The sequence below is a fragment of the Struthio camelus genome, chromosome 1, assembly GCF_040807025.1.
Source record: "Struthio camelus isolate bStrCam1 chromosome 1, bStrCam1.hap1, whole genome shotgun sequence".
NCBI classification, from domain to species: Eukaryota; Metazoa; Chordata; class Aves; order Struthioniformes; family Struthionidae; genus Struthio; species Struthio camelus.
Window position 1 is genome coordinate 96,373,643 of NC_090942.1, and position 26,592 is coordinate 96,400,234.

Sequence of the window (26,592 nt, forward strand, 5' to 3'; positions counted from 1 at the left end):
TAATAAAATTTTTGTGTATTTAACTACTATGATCCAGAAATGGCCCTTGCACTTTTAAGGCATATGGAAACATCCTCTCTGTCTTTCAAAATGCAGCAAATGAGCAAAATGAGCAAAAACAGCTCTTTTGCCAGTAAAACACTGTGCGTGCACACACACGCGTGTGCGCGCGCGCGCGCGCGCGCACACACACACACACACACACACACACACACACACACACAGTCTGTGGGTTCATCACCTTGAATCTTCCTAGACCTTTCTGTGCTTTGCAGTGTCCTGTCTCCGTAGTGCCTGCTCCCTTGAGTACAGCGGGACAGATGTTCTTGTTGAAAGAAATGCAGACCATACATTTTAAAAGGCAGATGATTTTCCTGTTATGCCAGCATCTTTGAAATCCCCGTATCAACTGAAGACTTTTCCTAGCCTGCTAGCTTTTGCTCAGTTGTTAAACCATTGACTTTCTCTGTTTTGTTTTCTAAGGAGGGAATGTGGGGTGGGGAGGATAAGGAGTTGTTGTTTGTAACTTCACAGTCCTGATAGTTGGTTTGTATCTTCCATATTTTATGCAAAAACAGATATTATAAGTCAATAAATAATTGTGCCCTAGGTTGAAAGTTAAGTGTTCAGGAAAGGAAAAAAATGGTTGGCATTTTTCTACATTTTTGTGAAGACTCTTTTGGAAAGGAAGGGTACATATTTTTGTTGTGTAGTATTTTCTATTTTTGAATGCATTTTCTTGGTACAAGACTGTTTTTGTGGATTTTTTTTTTTTTGGTGAACACATTATTTAAAAAAAAAAGAAAAGAAAGAAAAAACTAATTGAAAAGTTTGCCCTTAAGGATATGCTGCAGTTTTGAGGTTTAAAATAAATAAAAAACCATTCAAGGCGCGTGTTAAAAGTTGGGGGATTGTATTGTTGGGAGTTTTTTTGTAATTGTTACAAAAAGAAGTTTGTAGCCACTGCTGTTTATTTTGTTTCAGATGAGTAAGTAAAGGGATTGTTCTTGTGTTATTCTTTTTTTTAAAAAAAAAAAGTTATTTATGAAATGTCACAAACACTGGACTGTGAGTTTGTGTGGAAGCATTTTACCACCCTGTGTCTTCATAGAGCTGTTGGTGATCCTACTTCTCATTACTCTGTGTTACGATTTCCTGAGCAAATTTTGGGGGGATAGTGGGAGGTAGGGAGGTGCAGTAGAAACTAAAAAATGCAAAACAGTGTTTTGGAAACCTAAATGTGGGCCTTCAGCTCTACTCCTTCTTTGTACCGCAGGAGTGAGACAGGCTTACCGCCACTGGTGGAAAAAGAAAACTTGTGGTATCCAGATGTGGCAATGTGCAAGGGGCTACGTGACTGAGAGCAGTGATGCTCATAATGGCCTCTGTAAATGACATCCCAGTTTCTCAGTCAGCAGCTCCCCTAGTTTGCCCGTCATCAGGCCAGTGGCTTTTGTGACAAAATTCCCAACCCTAACAAAACCTTGAGGATGGTTTGCACTTTCAGTTGCCAGCCCAGCTTTTTAGGTGCCCCCTTTGGTGGGAGCCAATAGCAGTGAGCACTGCTCAATTTGATCACTGATTCTTGATCTGAGGAGAAATAGAGGCTGAAGGTTACCCAGGAGGAGTGCCGTGTGGCCAGTTTTCAAGAATACACTTAAAAATACTGAAGTAGTGCTCCAGGCACTCATGGGACCAGAGAAAAGGGAAAGAGGAAGACACCAACAGCCATATCAAAAACTGGAGATATGTAACTGGGCTACTTTCTAGACCAACCAGAGTCTTTTCTTTCCTGGACAATAATGCAGCCAAATCTTGAGACTGTCAAGCAGACAGAAAGCTGAATGTGGCCTTCATTTCTCCTGCCTTTCCTTTTTATTCTCCCTCTTTCTTGGCCCTGAGAATTCTTCTCAGTGAACATCTGCTCCACTGAGCACCTTTCTGCCCTCCACCTAAAACTGCCCTTGCTTTCAAAATGTGGGTTCAGTCAGGACTGAGTAAAATCATGTGCCTTCTTTTTTCCCTTTTGTAATTATACCAACCTCCTCCCCTTCCCCAACTTACTCGTACGAGAGACAGAGGAGGCTGTTTAGAAGTGCTACTTGTCTATAGGTGTCCAGCAAAGCAGGAAGGTGGTGGCGAGGGGAGAGAGAGTGGGGAGCTATTATTAACTCCTTTCCGTTTCCACATGTAGCAGGTCTTTCTGAGGAGACACTCTCCACCACCACCTCCTCATGTGGTCATCTCACCTACAAATCAGTCGTATGGGCATGGGATGGCTTTTATCTCCCATTCCTATCCAGGCCGAGTGAAACACTCGCCCTATGTGAATTCATGTCATTTGCAAGCAGTTAATGTCAACAAGGCAAATGCAGTTTGTGGCCTTATCAAGATGACTTTAAAACCACTAAAAGAAAAAAAGGCAACTCAATTCCTGCCCAAGGTTTGTGTCACTTCTAAAAACTGAGTCCATAGCAGTTTAGATTTCTTTAATCTCAGTCCATTTTAAGAATGGTGACTAAATTGACCAGCCTAAGGCTTAAATGCTAGATTGTCTGGTCTCATGCTTTCCTTGCTATAATCCCTACTGTCTGTTTGCTTTTCTTACTTGCCACTGTAGTCTTGCCTTTACAAGGCCGCTCTAGTGTTTGTTAAGGGGTGAGAGGAGCCAGTGGGATCTTGGCTCGTGGAAGGTAGTTGATGGATCATTTTCATGGATTGTTTTAGCAGTAGAAGGATATACCAGCTGCTGCAGCAAATGCATATTATGATGGGCTGCCTGCAGTATTTTTAGGGCCAATAAACCCCACCCAGGTACTGGAACGTGGCTTATCCCCAGGTCAAAACCATACAGAGAAAATAGTGCAATGGCATAATGGAAAAGTGGCTTGCAATATACAGCTGCTCTTGGGCAAGGGGAGCCTGGTTAAAAGATTACAGACCCAAATGCATCCTGTCTTGTCTGCAGACTTGCCCATTGCACAATCAATGCCCATGACTTCATGGAGGAGGCCAGCTGCAGTATAGAGGCTTTTCTGATTTTAAGAACCAGCGCAAAACTGCAAAACAGCCCCTAGATGTGCTCCAGCTGCAAGTTCACTTGCCTGCCAGATGGGCATTAAGTTTCGTGAGGAGGGAAAGGAATCCAAACCAACTACAGGTGTGAACATCTACCCATGCTGTTATTCTACAAAGCAGGAAGTGACATACAGGCTTTTCAGAAATTTACCCTTTGAGAAATCCATCTGCAAAACCTGTATATACCTGGGTGATGGGAATGAAAAATTACTTGATCACTTCCATAAATGATCCAATAAATGAAAATACTGTGGACAGGGGACTAGAAATCTCTTCTTTAGGTTAGGCTCCAGAGCCAGGGAGGAGCAGTAGGGGAACAGTGTAGTTATTCCCCCCTCCCAAGTTATGATCTGCATGTGTGCATGTATATACAGATGTAGGGTATATTCCTACCAGTCTTTGGTGCTGATGGACATTTGTCCAAGACCTACATGTGACACACTTAGAGAACATAAGAATAAACTGTATCACATGCAATATTTCCAAAAAAAAAAAAAGGGGGGGGGGGGAGGGGAAGAGAGGAGAGCAGTGTGGGCAGTTAGGAATTTTAGGGTTGGATTCTTTTGCATCTTTTGTAAAACTATAATATTTCAACAGTGCCTTATTCCTAATAGATGCTGGCACTTGGGACACACACACACAAAGTATCGATTAAACACAGAACTAGGGAGAGTCAGACATGGACATCCGTAAGACCGAGGTCATTAATCACCATAATGGAAGCTGTATTGGGAATGACACAGCTATGTCAGAATTGGAAACAGTCAAGTATTCAAACTCTAAAGCAATTTCCCTTCCACCACTTCCTGCCTTCCCTCCTTGCCAATGGTGCTGCCCAAGAATAGCTGCCTATGCTGAAGCCTGTCACTGCCCCATTTGCTTTTGGCATTGTCAGGTCCAAGGAGTTTAGTGTAGTCAAGCTTTCCACTTCTATAGTGTTTTCCGTGGGGTATGTGAATGCCAGTTATTTTGCTTTAAATGCACTTTAAAAATAAAAATAAAATCAAAGCTCCAGACTGTTTCAAATACATAGGGGAAGACAGTGCATATGTGTTTGAACCCAGTTCACTTTATCTCCAGTTAAAAAATACTCTGTGCAGTGTGTATGTATAGATCAACATGTATGCATACAAACACACACGTCAACCTTAAATATCGGCAGACTAACCTTTCTCCTTAAGCTCATGAAACCAGATGCTACACAAACACAGCAGCAGCAGAGGAATTATGGTTGGGCTCTTGAAACAGATCACAAAAAATAAAAACAACTGCTTGATCCTTTCTGTATGTTCAATAATTACGGAAGGAATTGGGTTGTAACCAGAATAAAAAGGAACGGTGCTAACTGAGTGAATGGGCAAAAAAAAAAAAAAAAAAAAAAAAGCCCAATAATGCAGTTCAACTTTGATGCTAATTCTCACATTGGGTTGGTTTGTTATGTTTTTTCATTTATTTTCTAAAAAAAAATGCATCTAAAATGATCCACCCACAAAAAAAACAAAACAAAATACATCCTGCCCTGAGGAAGCTCTTGTTTATGGAGGATGTCAGCAGTCTCAAAACTCTCGGCCTTGCTCTCACGTACCACATGCTCAATCAGTCCTTTTTTTAAAATATCTGAAACTGAAAAAAAAAAAAAGAAAAGAAAAAAAAAACTTTTTGAAGCACCTTATGTGGCCATCCCATTCCAGAAGTGGGAGCCACCTTTTTTTCTTTGAGCACCTTACTGATGTGTTGATGCTATCTGCTGTCTTTTTGTTACCCGTTGGCTGAGCGGCTGGCAGTTAACATGCACACGCACGTGTGCAGGGGCAAGGGTATGGCTACGTGCGTGCCGAGCGCATCCCACAGACACACGGGCCTTTCGACAAAATGCTACACACGCACACCCGAACGCGCACCCCCCCCCGCGGGTGTCCATCCACGTTCCCATTCCTCACCACGTTGGTTTGAACCCAGACAGAAATTTCTTCGTCGGTCTTTGCTCTGCTTAGTGGAAGGAGAAGGGGGCGAAGGGAAGAAGGCACTTCAGAAAAAAAAGGAAAAAGAAAAAGCTAAAGGGTGGAGGGAAGAGCACACGCACTTGTGTGCGCGTGTAAAAAAAAAAAAAACAAAGGGACATTTTCTTCTTGGGGACAAAGAAATTCCCAACAGTCATTCAAAACTGAGTGAATGGGAAACTGCATCCAGGCCAAAATCCTGGAGTCTTTATACGGGCAACCCTCCGTCGCAGTTTCTGCGCCCTTCTGCTGACGTCAGTGGCAATTTTGCCAGAATAGAGACTTCAGGATTTGGCCCCAGAGTGGCAGAGATCTTCTACAGGAGACAGTTCTTTGCCTGTACCAATGTGTGTTGCTGTGGTTGCATGTGTTTCTGGACACTCACCCATCCACACACTCAAACACACACTGACGCGTGCACACATATACACCTCTATACAGACATCTCTCTAGAAACATGGTTTGTGACGATGTGAAGAGCAGGTCAAAAGTTTTGAGGGGTTAAGTTCCTTTTTTTTCTCTCATTATACTCTGTAAATGGTATGTCAGTTATCAAAACAAGCAAATAGAAAATTGTTAAAAAAAAAAAATCTTGCATACGCCTTTTCTATCAAGTGCTTTAAAATATAGAATAAATACACACATCCTGCCAGTTTTTTCTTACAGTGAGAGTATCCTTACCTGCCATTTAATATTAGCCTCGTATTTTTCTCACGTATATTTACCTGTGACTTGTATTTGTTATTTAAAACAGGAAAAAAAATTAAAAAAAGAAAATTAACTGTAGCGCTTCATTATACTATATTATTATTATTATTATTGTGACATTTTGGAATACTGTGAAGTTTTATCTCTTGCATATACTTTATACGGAAGTATTACGCCTTAAAAAAATACGGAAATAAATTTTACAAGGTTTCTGTTTTGTGTGGAAGAGTAATTGATGTTGCTAAGAATGATGTTTGTTTTTTGTTTTTTTTTTTAATGTTACCAGCACTTTTTTTGTAAGTTTCACTTTCTGAGGTATTGTACAAGTTCACACTGTTTGTGAAGTTTGAATATGAAGGAATAATTAAAAAAAAAAAAGACAAAACAATGTGGCAGGTGTCTTTGTGGGTTTATTTTTCTTTGGAGAAGATGATGGAAGGCGGGTGTCAGGTGCAAGACTGCCACTGGTCCCACAGACCCGTGGTAGCTCTACTGCAGTGGTGGCCACGCGGTGGTGGGGTGGGAAGTCGAGCCGCTAGGCTTCCTCCTGCCTGACCTCCTAGCTGGGAGGCCTCGTTCCTCCTTGCCGTTCGTAACGGTCCCTCGTCTTGTCGCCCTCCCGGCATCGAGGAGCACCCTCCCAAGGCTGCTCGCTGTTAGTCCAGCTGGGCTTCTTCAATAAGGGCTTTCACTCAATGTTTGCAAGACCCCAAACAGAGCTGCAAAAATAATGAGACGCAACCTCAGGAGAAGCAGAGCAGAGGAGCAGCGTGGTTTTACAGTCAGCGCTTCGCTGCCTACGCATCTCCTCACACTGCCCTGATCCGCAGCAACACTAGGCCCAACCCCAGGTGCAGCTCTGCATCACTTGGGCACGGGCTAGCTTTTTCATCTCTTGCAAAAATGTCCTGCCAGAGAAAAAGCTGTTCACCTTTCAGCCAGCCCCACAATAGTTTCACCATCTTACTCATTTCCACCAAACATCTCCTTGTGCTTCTATCACAACTCCTCTCCCAACCTCTGGACCAGTTTTTACAGACCTGGGAGAAGCAAGGCACCCAAGATGCAGAAAGCATGGCAAGAACAGCAGAGTTGACTTCATGCTCGCTCACTCTTCTCTCTCAGCCTCCTACTTTTGACAAATCAGCCTGTTTTTACTGCCACGCTCACACTACTGATGTTGCTTTTGTAGTGCGAGATGTTGAAATACTTGTGCTCACTATCAATCCCTTTCTGCACGCTGGTACTCAGGGCCACCACTGCCCCCTCTCTGCTGTGGTGCCATGAAGAAGGCTTGGTCGCTGGGCGTGCCTTGAAAGCACCCTCCACAGTATATGTGGCGGCACATGGATCGTCCTCATTTTTTTCTATAAGGAAGTCAAAGCTGTTAGGGTCCCTCTCAAATCAAACTCTTCATCAGACAAGACCTTCCCTCCCCCTCCCCAGCCCCAAGGACTGCTGAAATGGTCCAAGTTTCCCCAGGCTGCAGGCTAACCTGCAGGGAACCCTGGTACCAGGGTTAGGACAAATGCTTGTGCTCTCAACTGAGGGTTACACTGTGCTCTTGTCTCCTGAGGAGATTTCAAGTGGGAGCTCAGTGGAGGAGTGCGGAGGAGCCAGGGAATAAAGATGATCTTGGATGTGGCTTCATACCAATAGGGGCTTGAGTGCTCCTAAGAGGGGGCACACACTTAGCCAACAGGAGGAAACCTGTCCCCAGTCAGGGAGGAAGTGAAGTCTTCCAAGATGTGCCCTCAGCTTTGGCCTGTGATGGAGAGGAGAATCCCCTGTGGCTTTTACATTGCTTGGAAGGGAGGCACAGCTGTGATATCTGTTGGCACATATGTTTCTATTTGCACAGAAAAGCAAAACAAGCCTAAAATGAGGCTCCTAAACATGGCCCTTGCCTCAGAGATCCTCGCATAGCAGCAGAGAGTGGGGAAATTGGGAAATTGCCCAGAGATAGGTTTCTGGGAAGCCAAAGCATATTCTCAATAGGCGCCTTGAAAGAAATGGGGATGTCACACACACACGCCTCCACACACAGGCACATGCAGACATTCGTGCCTACCTTCACACCCATCTGAGAGGTTTCTTCACCCTCAGCCCCAGGTGAGGGCCCTGAGTCATAGTCCCAGCTCAGCCTACCTGGGGATTCTGAGTCACTTACTTGAACCTCAGGGCCCAAAAGCGAGCAGAAGATGCAGCTGAGCACAAAAGCACAAAATTAGGATGGGTTCAAGACCCTCCTTCATATTTGCTCAGGAAATGGACTACATGGATACTTCTCTTGCAGTGAGTCTGTGGGGTGAGGACAACTAGTGGATGTAGTCGCTGCTGGTGGAGGAAAAGTGGAATTTAAGGGTCTAGCATTTCCCAGCGTCTCTGTCAGGTACTGCATTTCCAGGGCTGTGAGTGTGAGGAAATTTTTGACCAGGTGACATTTGTTTGGGGTTTAAATGTATGCTCAAAAATCTTCTGGCCAGGGAGATCCTCCAACTGCTAGCCAAGAGCTGGGCTGAAAAGGTCCTACCCCCAGGGAAAGCAGCCAGGCCTTGGGCACGTTTAGCCATGCTGGTCCATTTACCTTTGTCCTGGTGAGCCAGAAGACAAGACACATGGCACAGAGTGCTCCTCCTATCAGGCAGATGAGTACTGAGGGATGGACGGTGCAAAAGGCAGGCTGTGCTGATTCTGCTGAAATCAGTGAAGCAAGAAGTCAATGCTGCAAATTTTGAAGGCGTGTTCCCCTACCAAGTGTGCATGGAAGGGACCTGAGGCTACTGTTCAGATCCTGACATGGGGTGCTGCATGCACACCAGTGACGCCCACTATAGTAACAGCCGTGTGGCTGCCTAGTCCCTTCACCACAGTCAGGACATGCGTGTCTAGCTCTGGTCAGACACAGCTGGCAAGTTAGAGTTGAGTTATTTCATGCTTATGATAATCTCAGATGGACTTGGCCACAACAAGTGCTATTCCTTACATGCCAGGTTGCAGTAGCAACCTAAATCTACCAGCAATGCAGTTCCACCTCTGGACTGCAGGGCTGGCAAAGGGTGTGCAATCTAGCTCATGGGCTGAAAACAGTCCAGGACCGCCCCTTGCAGTCCTTTCTCCCAACCCTTAGGCTACTTAGAGCCAAGAAACGAGGCAGTGGATGCTGTTTGCAGCCCATCACCAGCTCAGCTGCCTGGTAGCCTCTGTCCTGAACACCTCACAGCCCCTTCTGCATCTGGGACCTGCAATTGCTTGGTTGCATGAGCCAACTGCAGGTATCTCCATCGAGGCCTATATGCTCAGACATATGACAGAGTGGATGTATGGCTGAGCGTATGGATTATACGAGGAGTGTACATCAAGTCATATGACAAGGCAGGGGCCACAACAGCAAGTCCCAGAGTGTCGCCATAAACGTCTAACAGTCCTTTCTAGCCCACAAGCAGAGAGGTTAAGTTTCATTGCTGGCTGACAGATACAGCTGCAGCTCTGTCAAGACAAGCCTTTTTTTTTTTTTTAATAAAAGACCGTTCACTACGGTCCCTATCCCTATCAAGGGATAGATTCACATTTGTATATTTTAGACTATGGAAAAGGGAACATAAAATAAAAAAATAGTAACCTCAAAAAAAGATCTCTCAGGTCACTTTCTGCCTGCCTGTGCCAAAACCAAGATGAATGACCACTGTTTTCAACAAAAATGTACAAAGTTCATGTCATTTTTATCAAAAATGGGAATTTTGATATTGACTGATAAAAATCTAAATGGTAGTTAAAGTTCATTTTAAAATTGCCTGCTTTTTTCAGAAGGGCTGCATTCCTAATATTCCCAATGGATAGCTGTGAGCTGCAGGATACAGCAGTCAGTGATTTAGAAGGACTGATCAGATTTCTAAAACACTTCAAGCCCAAGTCCACAGAGGCCGTTACATGTCTATAATGCCTCTCAGTTTCAAAGGAGGCTAAGCATCTACACAGCTTTGCAGACCTCATTCATTTTCGAAAAAAAGAGATTTTGAAACTTTAACTCACTTGCCAAGAACCTGCATTCCCACACTTTTTCTTGCCTTACCTGTCACTTCCAGGAACATCCTGCCTTCATAATACTCCAAAAGGGAAGATGTGGAATTTACAGCAGTAATCCCCAGTGTTATTGAGTCCCAGTAAGTGGAGTGTAATCCCATACTCTGCTGCCAGAGAGATCTTTTCCCTGAATGCTGGGCAGATGTTGGCTGTGTCTTCGTTCAGGCAGACCACCAGGTCAATGCCGTTGCATTGGTTCCAGCTCACCAAGGAGACGATAGCAGCAGATAGTACCATGCAGCAGTGCAAGGTGACATTGCTGCCTCTGGTTGCAGAAATGTTCCCAGGCGTTAGCACCTCTTTAGCTGTGTGTCCTGGAGAAGAGGAAAGCAGAAGTGTAATCAAATGGGTGTTAAACCACCCACTAAGGCAGGAGGAGAATTGCTTTGACTCTTTAAACACTTGACCTGTTGCAGACCTTGCAATGCTTGGATATGATCAAAAACCAAGGAGGAAAAAAAATACAGCCATGGAAAAAAAACCAATTTTTTGTACGTTCTCAGAGAAGTGGATCACAGAAGAGCAGTGCTAATATTCATTGGTGGATCTGTGCTCTGAAGCCCAAGTCAGAAGTGCAGTAGGAGACTGAAATATCATTCCACCTAAAGGAAAAAGTGTAATTTCCACCAGGTTTATGGTGGTGGAGGATAGTGTATATACATAGGTGTATAGAGATGGGCTAGACAGACATTGCCAAAGTTGCTGCCAGTGTACACGTACTTTTCCAGTACTGGATAACGATTAGCCAAATCTTTGGTCGGGCAACTAGGAGAAACTATAACTATAAGGCACTTTCTGCCGACAGGGGAAAACTTTCCCTGTTATTGCTGCTTTTTGTGGCCTTAGACCTCACCTCATCTTTAGGCATCTCAGTCGCCCTCATTTTTTAAAACAGGAACAACCGCACCGTCTCACTGAGGGGGTGCAGAGTGTGACGGAGGTGCTTTGAGGCCGTGGCACAGCAGTTTCCCTCAATAATCATCATTAATAATATCACTATAACACTTGTCTAGACACTGTGCAATACCTGTGACAGATCAAGTCGTTTCATTAAAGCAGAAGAAGGTATAAATATCACTAATGCAAGGAATTTAATGCTGTGGAAACACCATTTTGTGCAGGCCAAAGGTCTCTGTGCCTGTGAAACAGTACACAGTGGTCTCCTTGCCCACATTAATCCCATTAAAGGGCTTTGAAATCGAAGCTCGGTGGAGAAAAGTACTCAGCTAGTGTGTCCCCTTGAGTGAGTCCCTAGTACTAGTTTGCACCATCCGCAAATTTTAGTCAGCAATGATTTAGCGAACCTTTCACATTTAGAGGCACAAGGGGCCATCCTTGTAGCACAGCACTAACACACCTTCCAGTGATCTTGTGACCGAGCATTTAGCCATTTTTAAGTTCACATGCTGTGTGCCACATGGATTTCCTACCGTGCTGGCATGGTGTGTTGGCCCAAGTGAAAAGAAGAGCATGATAACAGCACTGGCACTATTACTGACCACCATACCATTTCATCTCATTAAAATAAGCACACAAAAAAAGAATCTAGCTATTCAGGCAAGTTCTATTTTCCACAAAGCCACACTGCCCGTCATCAATTAGGCTGATGAATGGGACAGAGCCAGCTGTCTGGAAGAGACTGAAAACAAAGCGATCAAAGGAAAGAAGGAAAACAAGCAAACAAACAAACAAACAATGGGAGCCCAACTGCCCCAGACAACAATACAACCCTCCCCGGCTTTCCTGCCTGATTTAGGATGCTACCAGCATCTGGGGAAGCTGAGTGGTAAAAGCAGCTTACCCACACCACAAGTGAACACCAGCACCAGCACTTTAGACAAAGCCCAAGATTTCTCATTCCCTGCCTGAAGTCCAGGAAAAGCATCATAAAGCAGCAGCGTCCTAGGACGGTACCTGGACCAGCGAGCACGAGGATGCACCAGAGCAGCCCCTTCGGCAAGAGCAGCCGGTCCCTGCTGCCACCCAGCCACGAAAGACCCAGGTTGCTTCCTTGGGAAATGAGTAGGGATGCAGAAAGGCAGCTTTGTAGAAAACTCAGAGCGAGGGAGGGAGGGGAAGAGAAAAAAGAGAAAAGAAAGAGTTAGGGAGGAGGGCTGTGACCTAACCCAACCACAAAGGTTGTGGAAAGCAACCAAGAAACTCTCCAGCAACCTGCAAATGACGTCTGTATTCAGACCACTCTGCAAGCCCTCATTTCCTCCCAGTGTTAACCAGTGCTTGGTTTCCTCACTTGTATTATACAAATATACATACATATATACATATATGTAAAAGGCATGACTGTGACTGATAAGTCACCAAGGCCAGCAACTCCCGGCGAAGCGAGCCAGCCTTGGGGACTGGACTTGAAACAGGAAGGATCAGCCAGGAGGACAAGCAAAAGCAGCAGCAAACATCCACCCCGCCAAACCCTCTGGACTGCCCAGCTGTCGCATCCAACCTGCAGCCAAGCCACGAGAGTACAACACTAGACCGTACACAAGCATTGGTAGTTTTCCCCCTTAAATAATAGCAAAATAGTACCTACGCGGGAAGCGATACAGGAGACCAAGATCGGTTCTACACACTCGACGCTGAAGCAAAGTGCCTGTGTAACTAATGGATTTTGTTGCATAGTTATATACACAGCACTGCCTACACTGTGAATCAAGAGCAGTTTCCATAGGTTGCTGCACAATTATATATGTGGTCAAGTTATGCGACCCTTACACAACGGTTGGTTCCTCTGACGGGAGGTTCCTGTTTTCTCCAACACTCCTCAGGATATAACTTTCTGACAGCTTAAGTAATAGATTCATTAGCACAATTAAGCCACACACGCCTCCTTGTCATAGGTCATTGCTTTTGCTACAGTTGAAAGCTGGTTCCTCTCAAGGTTGCATTCCTTCAGTGATCAATCAGCTGCACGTTGCTTATAGCTCTGAGGCCTCTGGCACCACCCAGCTCGGGGTTTACTGACAAGTGGCAGCATCTGCAGTTTCCACTGCAGCGGGCACTGGTACTACAGAGAGTTTTGCAGAGAGAATTGAGGAGATTATTTTAAAAGCTAAGTGGAAGCAGCAGTCCTCTCATTTAGGTAGTCTGACAGAACCATAAATGAGTGTGCTGCTGACCTGCAGTTGGCTGGATGTAGTTGCAGATCTGTTTTTAGTTCCTCATGGAGCAGCTTCAGGGTGGAAAACAGCTCCCACATCCCACGTGTCAGGCAATAAGCCGGAAGGAGACCGCCTCAGCTACTCTGGAGGTGAGAGAAGAGGGGAGATACAGCTGCAACTCACTTTTTTACGGATGGGAGAGCTCGTTAGAATGAAAGTTTGTCCTTTCCTCATTCTCTCAAATTTAAGACCTGCGTTCTCCACCCCAAGAGGCTTACACTATGTGTACAGGGACCTCAGCTGTAGTACCGAAAGAGCAGGCGGCGCCTTCACCACTTAATATTTACCATCGCAGAGAGAAAGAGAAGACAAGCGAGATTAGACAGTTACAGATCTGCCCTCTCTCCCCTGCTTTCACAGGGCATGGCAGGAGCAATTTTATTCAGTACTGGAAAGTGCAAGATGCAGACAGTAACTGCAGACTCTGGTGGGTTTCCATTGCAGATTTTTCCACCTTCTTGTCACTGAGCCTCCAATGGCACTAAAATAGTTCCCACCAAAACCATAAAGAAGGGCAGAGGGTACATCCCCATGAGGTAACAAGGGCCATTTCTCATCTGTGACAATAGAGAAGGGCCCATTAAAAAACATATATCATTAGGGATTAATTCAGAGGAAACTTAATAGTGATTTACATATTTTTGTGCAACCCCTAGATATAAATACCAAAAGCAGACTGGTTTTCGTGCTTCAGACAACCACACAGGAAAAGTACCACTGACCACGTTAGAAATGTTTCCTCCATTTTCAGGAGCGCACTACGTGGCTGATGCACACAGCCAAGCACCTCTTACAGTTTAGTTTTGCCCTGGGGCTGAGCCTGTGGGCTGCTGTTGGGCCATCAATTTGTCTGGGTTAGTCTTGGTTTCCAGCACCCACGCAGGGCCCAGGGCACTGCCTGCCCACAGACCACGCTGTCTTGTCGGGGTTGTACTCCACCCTTGTTGTACAAGTATTGCAAGCGGGTGCAAGCGGGTGCATGTGTCTCTCCCTGTCCTAGCAGCAGCCATGGTCACCCAGGGGAGCCCCAAGGCTGCTCCATCCCCAGCCAGCATCTCTCCAGTGCCGTTCCTCTTCTCCACAGCTGCCACCCTTGGCCCAGGCAGAGGCTATAAATACAACTTACTGGTTTTCAGACCTCATGCCTAAAAGTAACTTTAAGGCATTATATTCCCATTTCCTTCCTCCTCTTTCCCTAGGTTTGAGAAGATACCTACATGAGTCTATATCTCTTCCACCCACCTCTTTTCGTCAGACCCTTCTTTGGTCCATTTGCAATCTGCTTAGCTGTCTTTTGGGAAGATATTTCAGTGACTGTTGCATCATAGCGCCCAGACTTATCTGAGTTTATGTCTTTGGATAGCCTCCAAAGGGCTTTATCCAAGGACTTAATTAGGCATCATTAAAAAAAAAATGTATGAATGGCTGCTTAGGAGAAAAACATATCATAAAACCAGGTATTTTATTAAGGCCATTAGCCTGCAACTGTGTAAGAGAAGGAAAAAATTTACTCAACCACCCTGCATCAGTTTTGGGTGACCTTTGTAAAAATGCCAAATTCAGGTGCTGGCAACCTGTTAAGCTCCCGGCAGCTACTCGGGAACTGCAGAGCAGCCACAGCCTTGATGTCCTCTGCACCTTCTCTTTCCCAGTTGTCCAGGAGTTCAGATATGTGCAGGGTCCCGAGGCTGATCTCCTTCCTTTTGGTCATCTCCTTTCGTAGCTCAAAGCCTCTCTACCTCCTGGCATTTGTGTCTTCTTCTCCCTGTTGGAGGTCCCCCGTCTCCTCCTGGTCTCCCCAACTCTCCTCCTCTGGCCACATCTCCCACCCCTTGCTGCCTCCCTTTTGGTCACCAACAGGTCCCCTGAGGAGCGATCACCTCGGGCTCTTCAGGGTGCTTTGCCCCTCTCAGCTTCATCTATCTGCCTGTTTGCTCCTTTTCCTCTTGGCAGACCGGACTGACACCTCTAAAGAGGCGGGCTCACAGCCTACATCCGTCTCCACCTTTGCCTCTTGCCACACCATCCAAATCACACTTTTTTCATCTCTCCTTCCACTCCGCTCTTCCTTCTCTCTTCCCCTCAGCTCCTTGTCATGTCCTGGCCCTTTGGCCTGCCCTCAGCTCAGAAAAGAAGTACAACAGTGAGGGAATTTCAGAGTCTCCAGCCATGTTTGTACAATTTAGGTGAGGGAAGACTGCATTAAAATGCTGGTAAAGCCTAAAGGGTCCTGAAAAGTTATTGCTGAACATGTAAACTCTCAGAGCCCAGTTATCGTCTTCTGTGAAATATTTTCTATCTTACCTTCCATCTATATATTCTCAAAACCATGATTAAAGACCCTATCAAGAGATAGCTTAGCGCTGGTTTTGAAGCGAAGAGCCACACGGGTTTTAGCAGATCATGGCCAGGGCCCACGACTGCCTATGCTGAAGCAGCAAGCAAAGTCCCTTCCAGCAAAATCCTTGCGCGTCCATTTGACTTCAAGCAGGTGGGCCATCCCAAAGAAGACTCAGGCGCACTGCTCATGGGCATTAGTAGGTGTGGACCAAAACCAGCATCACTCTGACCTCACAATTCACGGAAAGATGGGAACCTTGACAAGCAAAGATAGCCTGCATGAGATAACCTTACTTAATCCTGTGACATTGTCAAAGCCTGAGGATGGACTCTAGAGAAGCCTTTTTCATCTCCTGTAGAGCTACATAACAACAAGAAAGCACCATTGCAACAGAAATTTGGTGCAAATGCGGTATGAATGGAAAGGTTTGTAAGCTCCTGAAGTAACCTCAGGACAAGGGTGGAAGGAATGGCCTGAACCAACAACGAAGGACACCACCTCCACAGCTCACATCAAGACCAAAGGCTGGCATGTTGATACAACCCCTACGCAGATGACTCGTTAGCAGAATACCCAGCATTTGAACACCAGGAGGATGGCAACAAGACTGTTGCATGTCACATATACCAATCCTTTTCCTGTCGGTCCAACAGAAAAATAGACTGTGGACACAGAGTTCAAATATGTAGTCCAAACAAGGAAAAGCAGATGACCAGGAGCAACCTGGCCTATGGGGTGGGGAGGCTGCAGACAGCCAGATTCACAGGCAAAGGACCAGCCTGTAACAGCTGTTGGCACTGAAGGGAGTCTTGTCAGCATTTGTCCAAAATCTAGTTTGTTATTGCCGGTCAGGACGAACCAAGAGACATAAGGACTTGAGAGCTGGTGGCCCGTGCAGTCCCTGTTGCACGCAAGTGATCCTGGCCAGATCACTTGAACACGTGCATCCTGGGGCTTGTTAGCACATGAGTGTGTGAGTGTGTAAAATCAATCTACTATGAGTTTTGTTTAAAAGTCGCCCTCCCTTTCCACAAGATCCTGCACTGAATTTTCTTATACTGATCTCCTACATTCTTATCATCTTATTATTTATACTTCTACTTAAAGACTTAAATGAAAGGGTTTTTTTTTTTCATTTATAATTAACTAATGGTAGTTTGTGTAAGATCAGGAGATGTTAAAAAATTATTTTCTAAAAACTGCTTGAATATCATGTAGTTTTGAAGCCCTTAACTAAAAAGGAAATACAAATCCAGAGTCCTAGCTAGAAAACACAAACTGCTAGCACACCTCACCTGATTATCTTTTATTTAAAAGAGGAGAAAATAATTAAAATGGTTTAGTCACTGAGTTCCTGTCAAATATAACGCTTCTGGTTTCTGAAAGTTTTTGGTAAAACTCTATGAAGGAGCGTCTTCCCTCTCCTGTCATTATAAAACTGCTTCTGCACATGACTGGGAACTGTTCTTCAGGCCTGGGAAGCAAAGCATGATTTGCTTGATTGCAAGTGTCCTTATTTTTGGCAAGAGCTTGAAGTGATTTAGGTTTCCCTCCACTATGTTGAAACACTTTCCAGAGGAAAGCTCACAGACAGCAAGAAGTTTCATGGAAAAAGTTTGCACCCTCAGGAAGGCTCAGACAAGGACTTAGTTACCCAGATATTATATCCAGGTTTGCCCATGCCGACAAGTGCAGAGTGAGGGAGCTGGCAGGGCACCCGCACTGGGCAAGCGAGTCAAGAAACAGCAGTTTGGTGCTTCAGTTCCCTCCTGGGACAAGGGAAAGTCTTGCACAGAATAACGCTGTGCCACTGGCCACTTCAACGGCTCGTGGCTGCTTGCGCCACTGAAGGAACATGCAGGTTCCTTGGAAAAAAAGGACAGAATTTTTTTTAAAAACATGGAAAATGAAAAAAAAAACCAAGAAATAAAGCACTGAGGATACAGACACCCTGCTTACTCTGGTGCAGTGTGGAGACACTTGCTTTACCTCTGGATGAGACAACCCCAGCCTGGGAGGCAGGACAGCCTCGCAGCCCAGCTGCACCCCCGGTCTCCCGCTTCGCTAGCACAGGCTCAGAGCCCTGCTGCTGCCAATGAGTCACCCGTGTTTGCCCACGGATATGGCACACGCTGAAGTGGCTCTGACCTCTTCCCAGAAAGCGCACTGGGACAATACATACGCCCCTACCAAGCGATTAAAATGATTAACGTTAAGCATTGAAAGAGAAAAGGTTAAAAAATAACGACTATTTTTTCCTCCCTCTCTGCGTTTGGTGGCTTTTTCTTGCTCTCTTGACAGCATTACAAAAGTTCATCTGTCCTTACCTGAAAGTTTCCTTCCTTTGATTAATAGGATCAGTCCTCAAATGTGAAGTTCCCCAAAGCAAATGCATTATAGCTATTTCCTATCTTACTGGGATCAAAGAAATAAAAAATAAAAATAAAAACAGGAACGTCTGCCCCTAAAGCAGGCACTGATCACATGTGATCAGCAGGAGGAGTTTGGTAAACTGCGTTACTGATGGCCTGGAATTTGCCTTGGAGATGTTAATAGCAGCAGCACAATTGTCTTCTGCCTGTTGGTATCAGCACTGTTACCTCCTCATAATAAACTGGAGGAAGAATGGGATGTCAAATTTTCTTACAGTTGGAGACTGGAAAAATAATACTTTATAATACTTGACAATAATCTCCCATGGGTGTTCATTTTAAAAGTCCCTCGACACAGGTGGAAGATGGGTCTCACAACAGCAGCTCTTTGCTTTGGGGAGTGCTGTCTTGTGACTCAATGACAGAATATAACCAGAGCCCAGGGCCACAGCCATTTGGTGAAAAAGCTATGAATAGTTGCACCGCTGCTGTCTCATGCCAGTCAGAGCGATTAGTCGATAACTGGCTTTTCCCTACCAGCTTAACAAACATCAGTTGGCTTAATATCCTTTCGTGTTTCTCCGATGCTGAAGGTAAGAACACATAAAGCTAGCATTTTTGTTCCTCATTTCTGCCTTCCGGGGTGAGCCCTTAAATCAGCCTGTTTTGGAGAAGGAAGTGAAATTGGACTTGGGGCTGGCTGCAGCGCTACCTCAAGTGCTGGCCACCTCTCCCCGTGCTGCGAGCTCCCGTCAGCCCCCAGGCAAGGTGCTGCCCTATGGACCGTTCCCGCACGGCCGTGGGGGCACCACCAGCCGGTGGGTAGACCTGGCCGCCCCATCTCCTCTGCACCTTCACCTCTCACCTCCCCAGCTGCCATCATGCTGCACAGTGAAAAAAGCTAAAGCAGCACACAGCAGGGCCTAAGCCCAATGAACAAATGAGACTTTCCAGGTAGGCGAAACAGCACAGCAATATGCATTGTCAGGGTGAAGAAAGACCCCCCCCCTCCTCGTTCTTTAATCCAGTGATGATATCTCTTAAGAGATGCACTTGCAGAGCCCATTCCTAAGAGAGAATCTGCGTAAGGAAGTTAGGCGTCATTATTTGTCTTCCCTCCTAAGAAGATATTTGATGAAATTAAAAGAGAAAACATTCAGCACTGAAAAAGATTGTTTTTTAAACACCATAATTATCCTGTGTGACTCACTGCCACACCATATCATTGCTACCAAGAGGTTTGTTAGATTTTTTTTTCTTAAATGTGATGTTTATGTGAGTCAGGAGACGGCGTGCAGCAGAAAAAAAAAACAATGCAGGAAACCCTTTTTCTTCAGAACGTCTGTCCGCTGCAGAATTCCAAGGTTGTTCTGCAATTCTGCGTTCTTGAGTATTCTGTCACCTTTCAGTCCATTCACCGGGGGTCACTCTGGGATCCCCCACCCTAGGAGTGGGTGGCCTTGAAGGGGGCACCTTGTGACATGACTATTACCTACCACATACGACTTATTCTGTCCTTGCAGGAGGAGATTCGCTTGTGCAGCGCCATGTTTCGTTTTGGGAGGATACTGGTTTCCATAAATGTACCGCTGCGTGTTTTACAAGCAAGCAGCGCATTACCGTCCTAGATGCGCCACCAGCACGATGTTGCCTACAGGACATCTTGCGTTCCCATCCAAAGACCATCAAAAGTCAAGTCGTGTTGCAGTCTGTTTGAAGCCGCCGAACCATTAGCTGCAATTAATTGCCTCTGAGCTCAGTAGTGCCAGGATCCTCTCCGTGCCAAACCATGCCGTTACCTCTTTCTGTCTCTGGAGACGCTGAAGGCCTCAGAGCAGTCAGAAAAGACGCAGCAAGCACTGCAGCAGCAAGGTGCTCATACGGAAGGGGAAACCTTTCGTCCTCGTACTTTCTCTCTGATCATTTCCTTGCAGACTTTCCAGATGCGTTTCATCACCTAACTGCAAAAGCAGCCCTCTAGTTTTCTGTCACAAACATTGCAAAATCTAAGCGGCAGCTTCAGAATAAAGGGTTTCCAGCCCTTCCTGAGTATGGCAATTTCTGCTTGTGTGTCACCAGAGCAGCAAACCATACCAATGGGAGCCTGCTGGCCTTCAGCTTGCATTGAGGATACGGCTTTTCTGGGGGCTCTGTGGCCATGGCCCTGCGGAGGTGCTGACCAGCCTGGCCGTGGCCCCAAAGGCTGGCCCAAGGGGACGAGCTGGTGACTCAGGAGACGTGTCCCTGACAGGTGAGGACAAGGAGCCTTAGGCCCTCCACTGGTGGATGCAAATCTCCTCACCTTGCTGCTCTGCCATGAATTTTCACTACCTGCTGCCAGCTTGCTTCGATGCCTCCAACGGCATGGAGCACCAGAGTCTCGTTTCAGGGGCTCATCCCAAAGGAAGTGCCGCATGCAGTACCAGCCAGCTCTCCTGGTGCGGGCCAGGGACCTCCCCAGGCCGTGCCCACCGGGACCCCCTCTGCATCCAGCAGGAGCCAAGCGCCAAGGCCCTCCACACGCCGTCTGTGCCCATGGTCACCCTGACACCCAGCACCCACTGCTCGCCCCGTGTCCACAAAGGCCTTTGCAATGTGGGTGGGCTTTTGCCCGTACCGTGTGGCAGGCTCGGTGGCCTGGGGGGGCGACGTGGGTAGCGTGGGGCCCCACATCAGCTGGCATTGGAGTGCCGTGGGCCGCTCCCAAGCAGGGGGCCGGGGTTATGGTCACGATTTGCAGTTTTTCTCATGGCCACCGGGTGTCCCAATGGGACTGCGCAGAGGTGGCAGCCGAGAGGTGACGCTCCAGGTGGAAGGGGAAAAAAAGGGGAGATTTGGCCCAGGTGCCACTCACTGCTGCAGGACTCGTCCAGCTGCAGTCACCAGGTGTTGCATCCAGGAGACACGTGAGCGTCGCAGCTTTGCCCGTCTGCTTAAGGGCTGCAAAGAGTCCCTTGGTGTCATCCAGGCCTATGGTGCCAGCACCACCTTGCCATGGGCAAAGAGCAGAAGGAAAGGCAAAAATCTGCCCCGGGGAACTCAGTTCTGCAAATGTGTGATTTCCTCATGCAACGCAGTGCTGCAAATTTTTCACCAGGCCTCAGGCTGGGGCATACTGAAGGAAGGCAGAGGTGCTGAACCGTAAGTGCCTCTCTTTGAAGCCTCCAACTCAGGCTAAACTCTCAGAACAAGTGATAAAACCGCTTGGGCTACATTAGGAGGAAATGTCTCACCGAAGCATGTTGTTGAATATCAATGCACAATCACAGAGATGGTTTTTGCTTCCTCTAAAGCACCTACTTCTCAGAGCAAATGCAGTGTTGTGGTTTTGTGCCAAGGGCTTGGGAGGATATGTATCTTTTTCAGCCTCAGACTTCACAAGAAGCCTTAAACAATCACATAATTGTGCAATGCACTGGCGTAAAGCAGCTTCCCTTCTGCAGGTCTTGTCTGTTTACAGGGGAACAGTGTTTTTTTACTATATGTACACCAAGCACCAAGCACAAAGTGGTCTTTATCTCAGCTGGGGCCTCCAAGATGCTGCAGCAATAAACGTAATTAGTCCTGTTACTGTGCGGGAGCTTAGCAGAGCCAGCGCATGCTCAGGGCAGATACGCTCATCAGAGACTTCAGCCTCCAAACTTGCTCAGTAGTGATTTCCCGTATGTGCAAAATCAGCTCCTTGTTTGGCCACATCAGGCAAATTCTTACCCAGGTAGGAAAGCTCTCCCCCGTAGCCCTGCAGCAATTCCCTGTCAAATTTTGCACCTGTGCTCTAAACTACAAGAGATTTCAGTTTTAGGTGGTAGGAGTTCAGCAAAGGCAAAACAGCCTTTTCCCCACTATGTTCTGATTGTAGCTTAATACTTTCAGAAAAAATCAGCCTGAATCAGGCCACTGGCATGGAAAGTTGTTAACATTTGGCATAGCTATAAGAAGCGAAGAAGAAGGCCAGGTAACAGATAGTATGAGGCAACTTAACAGTAGGCATTGTTGCACAAGTACAATGAAGTAGTACAAGTTTGCAGATGTCAAACAGAACGGCTGTCCATCAGATCTGGCAAGCCATATCCTATATTCCTGCCTGCAGAGTACCAGCGTATTTCACAGTGCATTGACTACTGAGCTGTACAATTCTTTAAATACCTAGATAGCTCCTCAGAAGCTGCATTGCGACTTCCTCGGGCATAACAGTGTATCTCACCTTTCTATTACAAATCAGTCACCACATCATCTGTCAGGCTTCCTCTGACATAACTGTTCCAAGTGCTGAGGAAAACGCCAGAAAAAAAAAAAACGTGAGAAAAGAGGTTACTCAAGCACCCCAGTACGTGTTTCTCATGCACTGTGCAGTGTGCCACTGACGCAGCATGTTTTGCAACATTTAATCAGTGGATAGTTGAGGAACATCTTCGTCCCAGCAGAGCAGTGTCTGCACAAAACAAGGCCGAGCCCTTGAGCCGGGGTCTGGGTAGCTCCAGAGAGGCGCACACATCAGAGACGGGCTCCATCTTCCAGAGGCACAAACGAAGCACTGATACAGCTCGCCAGCTACATCTGGCTTGGAAAAAGCAAGGCTGGTCCTCAGCCCTTTGGAAAATTTTCTTGCTGTTTGTATCACTAGAGGCTGCCACAGCTACAACTTTTCCTCTTCTGGCATTCAAATTCAGAAAAGGGAGTCAGAAGGGAAGTCAAAAGATTAAAGAATCAGCTCAGTGGTGCCAACTCCCCGTTCGTTGTAGCTAGTCCCCACAGCTCCTGCTCTGGGGCTCGCTTCAATGTACGGGAAGTTCAGCTCTCAAAGGCTTTCTGATGCACTTGAGCGCTGCAAAGTTATTTAAAAAAAAAAAGCCATATTCTACCAAACTCAAAGCTGGAGAAAAATTGAAAACGCAAAGCGTACCTTAATTTACCTTAATTACAAGAAATCTAAACCCCATCATGTGATGCTTTCAGGGGTTTATCGCCTGATTTTTGAACACCTGCATTCGGCCCTATGGAATCAGCAGGCGTTTTCCATGATGAGACTCCCCCTCCAAACCCACTTCATTCCCTGTCATTAGCCACCAGTCACAGCGATGTTGAGTGCTTCCACCTCTGGTGCTTCCCAGGGTCACAGCGGCACCACTCCCACCTCATCCACAGACGGGTGTCCGCTGCGCTCGCCCAGCGACCGAGTCCCAGGAGAAACCACCCTTAAGGTCTATCACCAGTGCATGCTAATGCTCCCAGCTTCTCATCTGTTCTTGTTACAGAGATTTGGTTTTGGAAATAAATAAATTAGCCCCTGGTCGCATAAAGATTGTGCAAATGCAAGTGCTCTGCAGATGATTCTGATTAAGCTGCTATTTGCTCCTTCAGGAATAAGCACTTAATGCAAGATTTCAAAACCTGAGCAGCATGCAAATGGCCATGAAAAAGGAAGATGCAATAAGTAATGACATGTGAAACTGCTTCTCTCTTCCAGTGCACTTCAGGGGTACAAAGTAGAAAAACAGAGAGGCAGCAGTAAGTCTTACCATTTTCTCTCACAGCAGAGAGCCTGGAACAAAAGTTTATACTGAAAAGTTCACATGATGGAGACCACAAGTAAAGCAGATTTCAGGGAGGTAATTAGGTGAGGGGGACTCAGGCAGCTGTTTAAGGGAGTGCGGGACAGAAAGGGGAGGTCTGTGAGAAGATGTGACTTTGAAGCAGACAGGAAGCACGGCAAGAGATTTCACTTCACAGCCAGTGAAATGCACAAATGCTGCATCCCTACAGCAATTTTCACTTGAGATTATTTCATTATGTGTCTGTCCATGGTAGCAGAAGTACCTGCGAAAGCTATAATGAAGCTGTGTACCAGGACACAGTTTAATTTCTTCTTGTTTCACTTTGTGGGCTACAATTTATAGCTCTGGCTTCAGCGCTACGTTCTTGGTGCTTTTCAGTAAAAACAGTTCAGATATTTTTTAGCTTCCTTGGTCTTCCAAGGAGACAGCTCACACAGTCATGCCGTCTATCTTGCCCTGATGAAAAGCTTGTGAGCCCAGTGACCCATTTCAACCAGATCTGACCAAGGTGGCAGCAAACCTAAAGGTGGTGACATCCCTACCATGCCCATGCAAAGCAGCAGCGCAGGGAAAGAGGAAGGCAGCAGACCAGGCTCTGCTGCTCTCTCTCCAGCATGCCCGCATGCAAGCTCAGGACAAGCCTCCTGCGCAGCCAGGGTACAAGGAGCAGCCAGGACGACGCAGAGGTCTCACATCCATAGGTGAGCACCACCCTACCCATCCCACTATTCCCAGAATGATCGATTTGCTGAACAAGAGAAAATGAGCTCTCCTCTTCTCTTTGTTAAAATAAAAACTAAGTCTCATGGAGCATTCTCGTTCGACTCATGTGTCACCCTGGCTGGGAGCGAGAAAGCTAAAATTTGGCAGGGACAACACTCATTGATCACCCTTAAGATCAGAACAGTATTCTTGAGCACTGCTGCACTTTTTCCTTGCACGTACCTTTGGCCTTAAGTGTTTTTCCTCGCATGTCTAGATAACTTCCTCTCCCCCACGTGTCCCTAGCTTTTTCCTTCCCGGACTCCCAGGAGCCTCCTCTTTGCAGCAGCGTTGCCGTGCTCTGCCTGTCAGTGATCTCCGGGCTCGTGTGCGCGATGCGCAGCGAGAGAGTTCTTCCACCCCAGATTATTCCCGAAGCGAGGCAGAGGAAGGACTTGCACTGGAGACTCCCAGCCTAATACCTAACCACCAGATGAGGAAGAGAGAAAGTTATTAAGTTACCACCTACCTTCGTTGTAATATTATTTTGCTGTATAAAATCAGTTGCAGAGGCAGTTTACATGAAAAACATTCCCTACCAGATAAACTCACATTGCTCCGTGCTATGCATGTTTCAGGATGTACCATCTCTTTCCAAATTTCCGGAATAGGGAACAAGGGGAAAATGGACCAGAATATAATGACTATCCACAGGATTTGAATCTCCTGTGAATCTTATTTGATGTGAGCTGTTGCGGTTTCCCCCCATGGCTCCAAGGAGCTGGCACTGTTTCTGCAAGCTGATGTGCATACGTTACTGTAAGGTAACTGATGGCCCTCTTCGATTGCCACTGCTAAAACAAGGAACTTTGTTAACAAATTTGAAGTGACGAACAGTGAGTAGGTGGTATGGATACTGACTTAAGGATCATCAGGAGTTTGCAGGTTTTGTCTTGTTGTGCCGGTCAGGAAAGCTCCGTTTACTTTCCCTCTGGTGGGCAAGGCAGTTTTCCCGGGCCCATAAGATCGTTCAGGTGGGAAGGGACCTCAGGAGGTCTCTAGTCCAACCTCCTGCTCCAGGTAGGGTCAGCCATGAGTTTAGACTAGGTTGCTCAGGGCTTGATCTTATCTGGCCTTGCAGCCTTCAGGGATGGAGTCTATGTCAACAAAATTCACGGTCAAGGGAGTGCAGCGGCTCACAGAACGGGTGAGGAACGGTTTACTCTGCCCAACTGGCACATGCAGGAAGTTGTACCTAACACACGGGCTGCAGGGACACCTAATGTTGCACAAAGCACAGCAAACAGCATTGCAAGCAATATGTTTAAGCCACAGGGCGGGGGGGGCTAGTGACCCAGCAACAGGCTGCAAGGGGGAGGGTACGAAGCTTGGGAGCACTGGTGGTGAAGGAGGAATAGGCTGGGCCAAGGCATCTGAGACACAGGAATTGGCCAGGACGCTGAGACTGGCCAGAAACTGAAGGAAGAAACTCTAGTACAGTCTGGGGAGAGGGAAAGAGAGTGCACCAACTCATTGGACAAACTTAGCACGGAGGAACATGTGGACTGATGGACAAGAAGATGAGGAAAAATTAGGAGGAAGAACTGAGACTGATACAACCTATGCAAAATCTTTACCAGAGAGCTTTGGGGGTGAGTAGGGCTGAAGAATTAGGGGAGGTGGTGTTGCAGGTGGGGGGGCACAGAAACAGACTGGAGGGACCCAGAGGCAGCAGATCACATTTGGGAACGATGGCATCTCTCAGCTTTCTGCACATGGGGGCAGAAAAGCCTGTGACAGAGCCGAATCCAGCAGTATGGCCAGTCCTCTGCTGTTAGTGTATACCTGTGAAACCTGCCGGCATGGCACACAACCTGTTGTTTTGAGGTTCCCATGGCTTACTATTGGTCTGTGTTTCTCACACACTACAGCGATATCATGTTGTCACGGCCAAGGAATGAAAACCATACCAATACTTTACTGGTGCCAGGATGTGCCACAAACTTGAGCTTGGGCTAGGGAGAAGGAGACGAGTTAATCAAGGAGGCAGTGCACTAAACGCTATGTTTAAAAAGTTGTAAAGTTGAAAAATCACTGCAAATATCACAGTCAAGATTGCCTATGTAATTTTAATTCAGCCCTGCCTCTGCGTGTGGTACAATCTAATCTAAATTAAATGATCACATGGATTATTATTTTTCTCCACAAGACCTCTGCCTGACAGCAAACACTGGAGAATCGTTAAGTCCCTACCCCAAAGAGCTCCCAGCGTCAAGAAAACCAGACAAGGGGGTGGGAATGGAGCCACCCTTGCAAGGAAGCAGGCAGGGAACGCCAGTGGGGATGAGCGTAAATACGGCAGCTGCATTTACAACTACATTATTTTTTCTCAAGTCAGATTAATATGAAGAAGAGAGATAAAAATAATCAAAGCAAGAAATAAGAGTCACAAGCTCCTACTGTCCATCTGTTGAGTTAATATGAGCAGGTCGGTGAAGGCAGGTTGCTGTAGACCTCTCCGTAAAGGCAGGAAGAGAGGTGGGCAAAGGGCTGGTGGGCTCAGAGCAGCTGCCTCTG

The 26,592-nt window shown here is 46.5% G+C and overlaps 1 long non-coding RNA gene across 3 annotated transcripts; it reads right to left on the minus strand.

The window, feature by feature from the left end:
• Window positions 1-6,188: 6,188 nt before the first annotated feature.
• LOC104144269 (uncharacterized) lies at window positions 6,189-11,936 on the minus strand. 3 transcript variants are annotated; one of them, XR_011143852.1, is made up of 4 exons: window positions 11,784-11,936; window positions 9,859-10,183; window positions 8,374-8,480; window positions 6,189-6,505 (listed from the first exon to the last, which is right to left on the minus strand). It is a non-coding gene; the product is annotated as an uncharacterized lncRNA (long non-coding RNA). The 3 variants fall into 3 exon arrangements; XR_011143851.1 differs by having other exon boundaries at window positions 8,374-8,483; XR_694095.2 differs by lacking the exon at window positions 8,374-8,480.
• Between the last annotated feature and the right edge of the window lie 14,656 nt (window positions 11,937-26,592).